Genomic DNA, 14946 nt, shown 5'->3' with positions numbered 1-14946 from the left:
TTCTGGTTTTGGTATGGATGTGGAGAGGTGTTGTTAGGGTAGTGTTGATATGATCTTTGTGTGGAATGTTGGTGAGCTGCATGGTTGTTGGAGTTGTGACGTCTCTGATCTTGGTTTTGATCTTGTTGATTTTTCCACCCAAAGTTTGGGTGATTCCTCCATCCAGGGTTGTAGGTTTTTGAGTATGGATCATGGGTTTGCCTGGGCGAGTTTCCAATGTAATTGGCTTGTTCTTGCTCCTCTTCTGCCTCAGTATTCACTCCCTCTTGGGTTGCTGATAAGGTGGTGATTGCTGCCACTTGGTTCCTCTCCATCTTCTTGGTGAGGTCAGCCAGCTGCTTGGTAATAAGCTTATTTTGGGCCAGCAGTACATCCACATTATTTAGCTCCATCACTCCTCTAGTGTTGCCTCTTTCAGAAGCATAGAAGTAGTCATTCTCAGCTACAGTTTCAATGACATCTATGGCTTCTTCAATGGTCTTCTTCTTGTTCAGAGATCCCTGGATGAATGGTCTACTGCCTTCTTTGATTCATAAGAAAGGCCTTCATAGAAAATGTGTAGCTGCACCCATTCATTGAACATATCTGGTGGACACCTTCTTGTCAGGTCCTTAAACCTCTCCCATGCTTCATATAGAGTCCCACCATCCTGTTACCTGAATGTTTGCACCTCAGCTCTCAGCCTGTTAATCCATTGAGGAGGATAGAATCTTGCCAGGAATTTATTTACCACATCTTCCCAGGTTGCTAAACTCTCCTTTGGGAAGGATTCCAGCCATTTAGATGCCTTGTCCTTGAGTGAGAAAGGGAACAGAAGTAGTCTATAGGTGTCAGGATGAACACCATTAGACTTCACAGTATCACATATCCTCAGGAAGGTGGTTAGATGTTGATTGGGGTCTTCTTGGACACTCCCTCCGAATGAACAGTTGTTCTGAACAAGGGTGATGAGCTGTGGCTTTAGTTCAAAGTTGTTGGCATGTATGGTTGGCCTTTGGATGCTACTCCCACAGTTTCCTGGGTTTGGGTTGATGTAAGACCCCAGAACTCTTCTCTCTTGCCCAGCATGATTTGCTAGACCCTCTCTGCCATGGTTGTGAACCTCTTCTTCATGATGGTTCTCCATATTTTCATCCATGTCTGGTTCAAAATATTCTTCCTCTTCTTCAGCACCAACTACTCTCTTTCCTCTTGCTTCCCTCCTTAATCTAAGGAAGGTCCTCTCAGGTTCAGAATCAAATGAAGTTGAAGCCCCGCTTCTTCTCCCTGTCATACAACCAACAAGGCACAAGCAAGGAACTAGATGCAGAGACTATTCTTGTTAGAAATGCTGTTAGTGTGAGTGATGCAATATATCAAACAGTTAGTGGGTTAGTGGACTGAATCGTAAACAACTAAGAAAATAACTGAACAGAAAGTAAATTACTCAAATGAACTTAAATCAAACAAAAGAAAAAAAATGCTCAATCTAGTTATCCTCCAATTTAATCATTGTTGAAACAAAATCAATCCCTGGCAACGGCGCCATAAACTTGATGCACACGGAAACTTGTCTCTCAACAATTTTCCTTTGGCTAGTGTACCGAATTGTCGTCAAGTAAAAACTCACAATAGAGTGAGGTCGAATCCCACAGGGATTGATTGGTCAAGCAACTTTAATTAGAGAAATGTTCTAGTTGAGCGAAGCAGAATTTGGGTTGAGTGTTGCAGGAAATTAAATGGCGAGAAAGTAAATAGCAAAAAATGTAAATGCCGAAAGTAAAGGGCTGAAAGTAAATGACAGAAGGTAAATTGCAGAATTTAAATGGGAATGGGGAAGATGCTCATAAAAGTAAATTACAGAAATTAAAGAGAATGGGTAAGATCAAAAATGGGGATTCATTGGGCTTAGGAGATGTTGCATTCTCCGGATCAAGTTCATTTTCATCTCTTCCTCAATCAATGCATTCATTGATCTCCTTGGCAATCTTAAGTGATCGAATTCCAATTCCTTGGCAATTCAATCTCTCAAATCTTGATCAATAGCCAATTCCTTGGTCAATTGCTCATGAGAAGAGATGAAGTATGGTCACTGATTATACCACATGCATTCCCAAATCAAGTGTTGGTAGGATTATAGTCACCATATCCAACCAAACCCAATTTGGTCCAACATGAGAAAGCATTTCTAGCATGATGTCTTCATTCCTCTTCCAAGGTTCAGAAGAGATCCAAGTATGAATAGCTTCTTTTCCAAGATAGCTACCCAATTGGATGAAGATTGAAAGCTTTCTAGTAAAATCAAGAGAAAAGATAGAAGAAGAGTAATGAAAACTAATATTGATCCATCAAATTACAACAGAGCTCCCTAACCCAATGAAAGGGGTTTAGTTGTTCATAGCTCTGGAAATAGAAAACAAAGATGGAGAATACATCATGAAAATTAGAACTAGAAGTGCAGAGAAAGTAAATTATACAGAGAGTAGTTCCCAATTTCCAAATCCCCCAAAAAGCCCTTTAATTCAAAACTACCCCTATATATACTACTCTTCTGATCTTCTAGTTGGTTCTTCAAGTCTTGGATGTGGGCCTTTGGATCTTGAGTTTGAAGCAGTTATCTTCTGCAGTGGGCTTAGCTTTACTTGCAGAGAGAAAGTGTGAAGTGGGCAGGGTGTTTAGCTCAGGACGTTAGTGGCGTTAACGTTAAGTGAGAGTGTGGGTTCGAGAACGTTAGTGACAATCACCTTTTTCACTAACATTCCTCACCCAGGGATGGTCCACGTTAACTTCAACGTTAGTGGCACTAACGTGACCACTAACGTTGCCTCTTGGTCCTTCGCACACGTTATTGGGACTCACCTTTCCCAATAACGTTGAGAGTCTTCCCTTCCCCCTATGTTAGAGTCCACGTTAACTAGGTTAACGTGGCTCTTAACGTAAGCTTGCCAATCCTTCGAGAACGTTAGTGACACTTACCTTTGTCACTAACGTTCCAATGTGCCCTTACTTCCCACGTTAGAGTCCACGTTAACTAGGTTAACGTGGCTTCTAACGTAGCAATGATAGCCATTTCCAACGTTAGTGACAAAGGTGAGTGTCACTAACGTTGGCTCATCATTCCCTTATCCACGTTAGCTTCCATGTTAACTAAGTTAACGTGGGAGTTAACGTTGCTCACATTGGCTCATTCCAACATTAGTGACAAAGGTGAGTGTCACCAACGTTAGCGATTCTTGCTCCCTCCACGTTAACTAAGTTAACGTGGCTCATTGTGGCTTAGCTCAAAGTTAGTGACAAAGGTAAGTGTCACTAATGTTGGCTTCTCTTTTGCTTCTCAACGTTAGAGTCCACGTTAAATGAGTTAACGTGGCTCTTAATGTGGCCAATTGTGAGCCTGGTCCAACGTTAGTGACAAAGGTAAGTGTCACTAACATTGGCTTCATTTCTTTCTTCCACGTTAGAGTTTACGTTAACTTAGTTAATGTGACTCTTAACGTGGGCTATTATGGCTTCGAGGGCGTTATTGGCGATTTCTTTTCTCATTAACTTTGCAAGTTAGCTCCTATTCCACGTTAGAGGTCACGTTAGTTAGACTAACGTGGCTGCTAACGTGGTTCTTCCTTGCTTCCTTTGTCCTGAAACCAAGCAATAAAGTGCATCAAAGCTCTAGTCCCAGTCATGGGAAATGCATCATCCAATTTGTCATTAAATTAATGCAAAATCCTCATGAAATCATGTAAAGTGCACAATGTATGCTTGAATCAAGATGTAAGTGAAATTCTACCCAAAACTTGCTTATTCCCTAAGAAAATGCATGAAACTACCTTAAAAACAATAAAGAAAGGGTCAGTGAAACTGGCCAAAATGCCCTGGCATCAGTTCCTATAGATGCCAATCATTCTGGACTTCAAAGGATAAAGTGAGATGCCAAAACTGTTCAGAGGCAAAAAGCTACTTGTCCCGCTCATTTGATTGGAGCTAAGTTTCATTGATATGTTGGGATTTATAGTATATTCACTTCTTTTTATCCTATTTGATTTTTAGTTACTTGGGGACAAGCAACAATTTAAGTTTGGTGTTGTGATGAGCGGATAATTTATACGCTTTTTGGCATTATTTTTACATAGTTTTTAGTATGATTTAGTTAGTTTTTAATATAATTTTATTAGTTTTTAAATAAAAATCACATTTCTGGACTTTACTAGGAGTTTGTGTGTTTTTTTGTGATTTCAGGTAATTTCTGGCTGAAATTGAGGGACTTGAGCAAAAATCTGATTCAGAGGCTAAAGAAGGACTGCATATGCTGTTGGATTCTGACCTCCCTACACTCGAAGTGGATTTTCTGGAGCTACAAAAACCCAATTGGCACGCTCTCAATTGCGTTGGAAAGTAGACATCTAGGGCTTTCCAGCCATATATAATAGTTCATACTTTTCCCCAGTTTTGATGATGCAAACTTGCGTTCAAACGCCAACTTCCTGCCCTATTCTGGAGTTAAACGCCAGAAACAGGTTGCAAATCAGAGTTAAACGCCAGAAACAGGCTACAACCTGGCGTTTAACTCCAAAAAGAGTCTCTACACATGAAAGCTCAATGCTCAGCCCAAGCACACACCAAGTGGACTCGGAAGTGGATTTCTACATCATTTACTTATCTTATGTAACCCTAGCTACTAGTTTAGTATAAAAACTACTTTTAGTGATTTATTTTACATCTTTTGATCATCCTTGATCAGGGATTAGTCTTTTTCCCTATTTTCGAATTCATATGCCATTTGGGGAGGCTGGCCATTCGGCCATGCCTAGACCTTCCTCTTATGTATTTTCAACGGTAGAGTTTCTACACACCATAGTTTAAGGTGTGGAGCTCTGCTGTTCCTCATGAATTAATGCAAAGTACTATTATTTTTCTATTCAACTCAATCCTATTTCTTCTCTAAGATATTCATTCGCACAGAAGAACATGATGAATGTGATGATTATGTGACGCTCATCACCATTCTCACTTATGAACGTGTGCCTGACAAACACTTCCGTTCTACATGAAAGCAAGCTTGAATGCATATCTATTAGCCTCCTGATTTATGATCAGAGTCTTTGTGGTATAGGCTAGAATTATTGGCGGTCATTCTTGAGATCCGAAAAGTCAACCTTGTCTGTGGTATTCCGAGTAGGATCTGGGAAGGGATGGCTGTGACGAGCTTCAAACTCGTGAGTGCTGGGCGTAGTGACAGACGCAAAAGGATCACTGGATCCTATTCCAGCATGATCGAGAACCGACAGATGATCAGCCATGCAGTGATAGCGCATTTGGACCATTTTCACTGAGAGGATGGGATGTAGCCATTGACAACGGTGATGCCCAACATATTGCTTGCCATGGAAAGGAGTACGAGTGATTGGATGAAAGCAGTAGGAAAGCAAAGGTTCTGAAGGAACAAAAGCATCTCCATACGCTTATCTGAAACTCTCACCAATGAATTGCATAAGTATCTCTATCTTATCTTATATTTTAATTATATTTTAACTATCAATTCACCATAACCATTTGAATCCGCCTGACTGAGATTTGCAAGAAGACCATAGCTTGCTTCAAGCCGACAATCTCCATGGGATCAACCCTTACTCACGTAAGGTTTATTACTTGGACGAACCAGTGCACTTGCTGGTTAGTTGTGCGAAGTTGTGAAAAAGAACTAAGATTATGAACGTGCGTATTAAGTTTTTGGCGCCGTTACCAAGGAATGAACAATCATGATTTCGTGCACCAACCAGCAACTTCAACAGCAAATTGAAATGATGACAAAGTGGATGGATGGATTACAACTTGCAGCAGTGAGTACAACTAACCAACCATCAGTGGTGTGGGAACAGCAGGAGGAAAGCTATGAAGAACAGCAGCCTGAACAAGTGCAGTACATGCACAATCAAGGTTCTAGACCAAATGTCTTCTATGGAGACACTTACAACTCATCTTGGAGAAACCATCCCAATCTGAAATGGGGAGAGAACTAGAACCAGCAACCTTGGCAAAGGAACTCCAACCAAAATAACTCCCGCAACACAAACAACCACAATTATTCATCCAACAACTCTAACCAATACAAAAAACCCACAAAACACATATCATCCACCCCACAACAACTCACAAAACACCCATCTCAATGCCCTAAATAACTTTCACCAACAGCCATCACATCCCATGCAACCACATCCAGACTCTCAGAGGATCTCTAGCTTAGAAATGTTAATGGAGAAACTCATCAAAACTCAAGAAATGGCAAGACAAGATCAAGCCATGACTCTCAAAAACCAAGAGGCCTCAATGAGAAATCTTGAGAGATAGATAGGACAAATGGCTAAACAAATTACAGAGATAGGTGAAAAGCTAGCAAATACATTCCCCAGTACCACTGAAAATAACCCAAGAGACACAGGGAAAGCCATCAAATGGGAAGAGTGCAAAGAAATCACTTTGAGAAGTGGGAAGAAGGTAGAGAAAGAAGCCATTACTCAAGAAGAGCACAACAAAAAAAGCTCAAAAGAAGAAGTGAAGGAGCAAAAGCAGGGGCAAGAAACTCACACATAGAATGATAAGTCAACCAAGAAGGAGTCAGTGGAAGCATACCAACTGATGAGCGGATAATTTATACGCTACGTAAGGTATTACTTGGACGACCCAGTGCACTTGCTGGTTAGTTGTATCGAAGTTGTGACAATTATGAATTAAGATTAGAGCACCAAGCTCTGGAGCCATTACCAGGATTTGTTCGAGCCTGGAGATCACAATTTCGTGCACCACCAACCAATGTTACCGTATCCTCAAAGGTTCAAAGGAGAAAACAAAGAGAAGCAATACTCCAAATTCTTGGAGATATTAAAGACACTGCACATCAACATCCCTTTCATAGAAGCACTTGAACAGATGCCACTATATCCTAAGTTCATGAAGGAATTATTGACAAAGAAAAGATCCCTGAAAGAAGGACAAATGTTTGTGATGACCAGGGAGTGTAGTGCCATCATCCAGAGAGAATTACCAAGGAAGAGGAAGGACCCAGGGAGCTTTCATATCCCTTGCACCATAGGCAACATGATAATTGAGAGAGAATTTTGTGACCTTGGTGCAAGCATCAATCTGATGCCTCTATCCTTGATGAAGAACCTTCAAATTCATTAATTGAAACCCACACAAATAGCTCTCCAAATGGCAGACAAATCCATTAAGCAAGCACTTGGAGTTGTGGAGAATGTATTGGTAAAGGTGGGAAAATTTTTCCTCCCAGTTGACTTTGTCATTCTAGATATAGAGGAAGATCATAACACTCCCATCATTCTAGGGAGACCTTTCCTAGCTACTAGCAGTGCATTAATAGATGTTAAGAAGGGAGAATTAATGCTGAGAGTGCACGAAGAGCATATAGTGTTTCATGTCTTCAAGAGTTTGCAAGATCCCAATCAAGAAGAAGAGTGGAAGAAGATTGATCTGAGAGATCCAAACTTGGAAGAGGCACCTGATGAGTCACTATCAATGCACTTAAGCTCATGCTGGAAAGAAAAGGAAGAGGTAGAAGTGCTGCAACAAGCTCAAGAAGTTGAGAAGGAACCACAGCCAAAACCTCCATATGAGATCCTTAGCAAGAACCTTCCAAAGATTGAGACTCCAAAACATGAACCACCTCTTGGAAAAGAAAAGAATTCTAAGAATAGAGTGCCAAAAGGGTGGAAAAATAAGAAAATTTCCACTGAAGGCTTCACACACCAGGAGACAAAGTGATGCTAGCTTGCCAACCAATGAAAACATCCACACAAATCTCTGGATACTACACAGTGAATAAGATCCTCTCACTTGAACATGTGGAAATTATCAAGAATGATACTTGAGGAAAGCTTATAGTGAGAGGGGAAGGGTTGAGGCATTATGTTCATCACCCTCCCCAATGAGGGAGAACCGTCAAGCTAGTGATGATAAAAGAGCGCTTGTTGGGAGACAACCCAACCGGAGGTAACTCTCTCTTCCTTCACTGATTTAATAAGAAAGTTAAGTAGATTTATCTGTATTGCAAGGAGCTAAGTTTGGTGTTCCACCAAAGATTTTAGAATACATTGCACCCTCAGCATGACTAGTTATCAGCTCTAAACAATCAAAGAAACTACTTAACAATTGTTTAGTTTTTAGTTTATAGTTTGTTTTCTAGTTCATAGCTTGCTTTTCTAGTTTATAGTATGTTTTCTTATTAAGAGCACATGTGGTTTTCTGCATATGTACAAACTGCTGCATAAGGCAAGGAACTAAGTTTGGTGTTCACACACTAATCTAAGTTCAAAAGTCTACAAACATACATGCATGCTAACCATTTTTCAAGTGCTTGGGGAACAAGCAACTTCCAATATCATTGCAGAGGATTTCCAAGTTTTTGGAAGGATTAAACATCATCAACCAAAGAGATAAAAAGGAATGTGAAGACCAGCAATGATGATGATAAGGAGTAAAGCAAGTCAACTCCAAAAGGTTGTATTGTTAAGTGATTGTTTTGTATTAGACACTGCTATGATTGGAAGTGAGATTGTACCCCTGTCTGTCTGCCTAGTATAGCTTATCTGTAATTCAATAACTGAGATGCTTGATAATTTACAACAATATACTCTTGAAAACTTGCTTGCACTCAATATTTCAAAAAGGCATCAAAGGACAATTCTTTGAAAAGAAGGATTGAGGAATTAAAAAGTTGAGGCAAGCAAAAGATTAAGAGAAGTGGTGGTTCTAGTTGTATAATTGTGTATTGAGGTTGCATGTTTATGAAAAATTACATGGGAGCTCATAGGCAGGATATAGAGTTCAAAGTAGTGTGGAGATTCTCAAACATTTATTGATCCAAGAAGCAGCAACAAAAGAAAACAAGAGAAATAGAAAAACAAAAGAACATGGAAAAAGGCTCTGAGCATCAATTACTAGGAGAAAGAAAAAAAAGGAAAAAAAAGAAAGAAATAAGAACTCAAAGAGTTACTATCCTAGTTAAATGCTTGTGGTAGAATTGTGTCAAAGAGAGAGGCTTGAGCAAGTAAAATAGTAAATCCTAAGGGGTGCTTCAACACCTAATACCTTAAAACCAACTGGTTTAGGAGTATTGATTGAAAGCTTATTTAAAGAGCCGCTTTGAGACATGACACTTAGAGTTAATGCTAAAACACAGAAACCATAAGCTGCTTCAAGGTGATTACACCTCCCTAGGAGAATTAAGTTCCAACATGGGACAACTAAGGGTGGAACACCATAAGCACTCCATCATCCTTCATGAGATTAGAGAAGATCAAAGAGCTATGAGGGAGGAGCAAAAAAGGCATGGAAGAGACATAGAGGAGCTCAAAAACACCATTGGTTCTTCAAGAAGAGGAAGACGCCACCCTCACTAAGGTGGACTCATTCCTCAATCTCCTTGTCTATTTATTTACTATTTTTCGATTTTTGAGCTTTATGTTTTATTTATGCTTGTTTCTTTACTATATGATCATTAGTGTTTAATTGTCTATGTCTTTAAGCTATGAATGTCCTATGAATCCATCACCTCTCTTAAATGAAAAATGTTTTAAAAACAAAAGAACAAGAAGTACATGGTTTCGAATTCATCCTTGAAACTAGTTTAATTATTTTGATGTGGTGACAATACTTTTTGTTTTCTGAATGAATGCTTGAACAGTGCATATGTCTTTTGATATTGTTGTTTATGAATGGTAAATATGTTGGCTCTTGAAAGAATGATGAAAAGGAGAAATGTTATTTGATAATCTGAAAAATCATAAAAATGATTCTTGAAGCAAGAAAAAGCAGTGAATAACAAAGCTTGCAGAAAAAAAATGGCAAAAAAAAAAAGATATAAAAATCCATGAATTGTAAATCACACTTTTCACAACTCGTACCACTAACCAGCAAGTGCACTGGGTCGTCCAAGTAATACCTTACGTGAGTAAGGGGAGATTCCCACGGAGATTGTTGGCTTGAAGCAATCTATGGTTATCTTGTAATTCTTAGTCAGGATATCAATTATAATTATCAGTTTGGATTGCGAATAATAAAAGAGCATGAATTAAATACTTGTTATGCAGTAATGGAGAATATGTTGGAGTATTGGAGATGCTTTGTCTTCTGAATCTTTGCTTTCCCCCTGTCTTCTTCTTCACGCACGCAAGGTTCCTCCTATGGCAAGCTGTGTGTTGGTGGATCACCGTTGTCAATGGCTACCATCCGTCTTCTCAGTGAAAATGGTCCAGGTGCGCTGTCACCGCACAGCTAATCATCTGTCGGTTCTCACTCATGCTGGAATATGATCCATTGATTCTTTTGCGTCTGTCACTACGCCCAACCCTTGTGAGTTTGAAGCTCATCACAGTCATTCAATCCCTGAATCCTACTCGGAATACCACAGATAAGGTTTAGACTTTCCAGATTCTCAAGAATGCTGCCAATGGATTCTGGCTTATACCACGAAGATTCTGATTAAGGAATCCAAGAGATACTCATTCAATCAAAGGTAGAATGGAGGTGGTTGTCAGTCAAGCGTTCATAGGTTGAGAATGGTGATGAGTGTCACGGATCATCACATCCATCATATTGAAGTGCGAATGAACATCTTAGATAGAAACAACCGTGTTTGAATGGAAAACAGAAATAATTGCATTAATTCATCGAGACACAGCAGAGCTCCTCACCCCCAACAGTGGAGTTTAGAAACTCATGCCGTCAAAGAGTACAAAGTTCAGATCTAAAATGTCATGAGGTACAAAATAAATCTCTAAAAGTTATTTAAATACCAAACTAGTAACCTAGGTTTACATAAAATGAGTAAATTAAGATAGATAGTGCAGAAATCCACTTTTGGGGACCACTTGGTGTGTGCTGGGGCTGAGACTTGAGCTTTACATGTGCCTAGGCTATTTCCAGAGTTAAACGCCAGGTTGTAACCTGTTTCTGGCATTTAACTCCAACTTGTAACCTGTTTCTAGCGTTTAACGCGAGAATGCAACATGGAACTGGTGTTGAACGCCGGTTTACGTCATTTATCCTTGAGCAAAGTATACACTATTATATATTGCTAGAAAGCCCTGGATGTCTACTTTCCAACGCAATTGAGAGCGCACCATTTGGACTTCTATAGCTCCAGAAAATCCATTCCGAGTGCAGGGAGGTCAGAATCCAACAACATCTGTAGTCCTTTTTCAGCCTGAATCAGATTTTTGCTCAGCTCCCTCAATTTCAACCAGAAAATACCTGAAATTACAGAAAAACACACAAACTCATAGTAAAGTCCAAAAATATAAATTTTTCCTAGAAACTAATAAAAATATACAAAAAACTAACTAAAACATGCTAAAAACTACATGAAATTACCCCCAAAAAGCGTATAAAAGTCCTAAGATCTAAGACTTCCAAGATGTGGGGACTAGTAAGCACTGAAGCCCTTGCATGAGCATATAATTTAGAGTTCACTCCAATGTCACTTATTCACTTCACTCAAAGGACATTACAAGTTATTCTTCAATCCATTCCAATTGAAAGAAGCTTTGTGCATAATTCTTTTCTTGCTTAGAGACAAGCAAGGTTTAAGTTTGGTATTGTGATTACAAGTCATCTTATGCTAGTTTTACTAGCATTTTTACACGCTTCATTAGGTTTTATGCACTTTCTTGCACAATAAGTTAGTGGTTGGAGTGGAATTTTATGATTATTTTGATTCAATCAAACATCATTTATTCTATACAAAATCATGAGATTTATGCAAGAATTAAGTGATTATTAGGAATGATGCGAATTCTTGTGATTTTTGTGAGACTTTGATTGCTTGTTTGGTTAATTTTAGGTGAGAAAATGAAGAAAAGAGGGAGTACTGCAGTATAACGTTGCGTTCAAATAAAGAACGCCACGCTCACTTGCGACGCGCACGTGTGCATGAGGCTTACGCGTCAGAGGCGAAACTCGAAGACCCACGCATACGTGTGCATGACGCGAACACGTGGAAGTGTTTGGCACTCGTTTTGAATGAGAGCGCTACGTTCACTTACTCAGTGTTTTCGGGCAAGATCCAAATTTAGAGGCGAAGTTTTGAAATCGACGCGCACGCGTCGATGGAGCACCTGGGACAAAGCACGCTAACGCGTGGCTGGCGCTAAAGCCTGAATTGGATATTTGCTACCAACGCGCACGCATAGAGGACGCGCACGCGTGGGCAGTGCTCACTAAGCCAACGTAGCGCTCACTAAGTTAACGCTATCAACGACGCGTACGTGTGAAAGGGGCTCGCGAGCATGTTTGGAGCTGAAGACTGATAGTGACGCGCACGCATATATGATGCGCAGGCGTCGATGAGCAAAAACGCAAAAGGACACGCATGCGTCAGTGATGCGCACGCGTGGATAAATGAATGCTGCGCTCACTTAGAGAACGCAACGTTCCACTGGGAGCTGCAACAAATGGCCATTCTGATCCACTTCTTCATAGGCCAAAAAGCCCACTCCAAGTACTGGATGCCACAATTGGAAAGTGTATAAATAGATAGGAATTTAATTTCATAGGAGGGCTCTCTTTTAGTTTTCAATTTAGAGTTTTTTATAATTGAGATCAGATCTGAATTTTCATTTCTGTTTTTATTTTCTCTCTTCTGCAACTTTTTACTTTCTGTTTTGGATATGAGAACTTGGATTGGAGAATTCCTCTGAATTCCTTCAATTTGAAGTTATCTTTTACTTTTCCTTTTTGTATTTTGAAGAACTGGAGATCTGATCTTAGCTTTCCGTCCACTTTTATTTCATTTGTAATTTCCTATTTCTATTTTGTTAAGAGAGCAATTGAGATCTAAATTTTCTTTCTGTTTTTGTTATTCTTCTGCAATTGTCAATTTCTTTTTTAAAATTTGGGAATTGATCTAGGTTTTCATTCTGCTTTGACTCTTCTTTTTCCATTTCTGGTTTGGGTACCAAAATCCTAACTGATCTGTTTTCTGAATTTCTTCAACTGAGCATTCTATAATTGACTGCAATTTACTTTTTCCAGTTCTGTTTTGATTTCCAACACACCCAAATCCCTTTATTATTCATGCAATTTAAGTTTCCCAGCAATTTAGATTCAGCAATTTACAACTTGCACTTTAAGTTTCAGTTATTTACTTTTCTTGCAATTTAACTTTTAGCTCTTTTAATTTTTTGCACTTTAAGTTTCTGCAATTTACTTCTTCTGCACTTTAAAATTCGGCCAATTTTTATTTTGCACTTTAGTTTACTTGCAATTTAGCTTCTGTTAATCAAATTTCACTCAAATCATCAACTATTCGCTTAACTAAATTCGTCACCAAACTAGAGTTGCTCAATCCATCAATCCCTTATTACTACTTGATGCAACTCGGTACACTTGTCAGTGAGTTTATGTGGAATCGTTCTTTCCCTCATCATTTACTTAGCAATAAGCATTAGAATAATCTCCTTTCACTCCTAATATTATATTGAAATATAAGCCAAATTATGAAGATCATTACCCAAAGTTCCATTCAGAACATATGTAGGGACCAATTTAGAGATTAACATAAAGTTAAGCTTACTGCATTACCTTGATGAACTTAACTAAGTTTGTACCTATCCTCAAAATAATACTGAAATATTTTGTAAGCAGAAGTATATTAGTTTTAATTTCTTTCCAATTCTTTTACAAATGAAAGAATAAAAACCCTGCAAATTTTTTGAAAAGCGAATTACTTTTCCTGGAGAAGGTTCATGGCCATTCCAAAACACATAGGTTTGAATAACATCCAACTCTCCCTCTTTAGCTTTTTGAATAAGCTCTGACCATATCTACATGCATTCCCCCCATCAATGAACAATGAGAAAATACAATTAAAAAGGATGATTAATAAAAGAAAAACATAATTAAGAAAGAAAGTACCTGAGGTGTGCTTCTGGGGTAGTGTATAGAACCAGAAAACAAAATCTTTCTCTGCCCATTAACAACAATTACTTTGTGATGTTATGTAATAGAAGCTGTCACTACATGAACCCAGCACAAACATAACACCATTACACAAAGCTTCTTCCTATTCATCACCAAACTCTCCATTTTCTCTTCTCTTATCAACACATTCAAACTGAAAACAAAACTTGAAAAGCTGTTTCTTTTTCTATTTTTTTTTTGAGATTGAGAGGCTTTAATTATGGAATAGAGTCAAAATATTACAAAAAAATTAGGAAAATCTTCATATATGCATATCAATTTCTGTGTATAAGCCAAATTCATCTTAAAATAAAATTTATGTACATGTAACTGATTTGTCTAAGTAATCAACCTCTCGAGAATGCTCATCAAATACCACGTTTTCCAAGACTGCCAATCACACCAAATAGAATATTAAATCAAAATGCATTTCTCAATTCTCACTAGTCCAAAGTATACTTTGACAATCCACCATTCAATCTCATTCATATCTATGCTTAAATTTTCTAAAATGTCTCTTCAACTAATCCTAAGGCCATTATTAAGTGATCAAATAAGATTACATGTGCCAAATATGATTGTATTCCAATACTCAGATACACTTTTTAAGATATTTTCCTCATTCCTACCAGATGCCAGAATAAGAAGATGAAGCATATGCTACAGTCACTTGACTATGCTATCCAAGCCCACATCATGGCACCAAGGAATTTCGAATGAAACAATTACATTACATTTAGCTTGAAAAAACATCTTGAAAGATATCAAAAGAATAACTGAAGAAAAAATAAAAATGGATTGATAAACAACAGTCATGGTAACAACATGCTCATACACACTCGAAATTTCTGAAACTCATCGTAGCATTGTTTGGCTTCCCATTTCTTCTTAGAATCTCTTGCTCTGTCGCTAAACAACCCAAAATCTCCAACCATTTTTCTTGGAATAAAAGAAAAAAACAAAGAATAATACAGACATAAAATATGAGAGAAGAGG

General features: G+C 38.5%; 1 long non-coding RNA gene across 1 annotated transcript in view; it reads right to left on the bottom strand.

Annotated features, from left to right (window-relative positions):
* The window catches only part of LOC110268836, a 43332-nt gene extending 29200 nt beyond the window's left edge, over nt 1-14132 (bottom strand). Inside the window, exons 1-3 of the long non-coding RNA XR_002357403.1 lie at nt 13906-14132; nt 13719-13814; nt 13573-13615 (exon numbers count right to left, since the gene is read on the bottom strand). This is a non-coding gene — a long non-coding RNA (uncharacterized LOC110268836). The remainder of the gene's footprint in view (nt 1-13572; nt 13616-13718; nt 13815-13905) is intronic.

Source organism: Arachis ipaensis, chromosome B02 (genome assembly GCF_000816755.2).
Source record: "Arachis ipaensis cultivar K30076 chromosome B02, Araip1.1, whole genome shotgun sequence".
In the NCBI taxonomy this organism is placed as follows: domain Eukaryota; kingdom Viridiplantae; phylum Streptophyta; class Magnoliopsida; order Fabales; family Fabaceae; genus Arachis; species Arachis ipaensis.
Note: the sequence above shows the minus strand (reverse complement) of the source record. Positions and strands in the feature narration are given on the sequence as shown.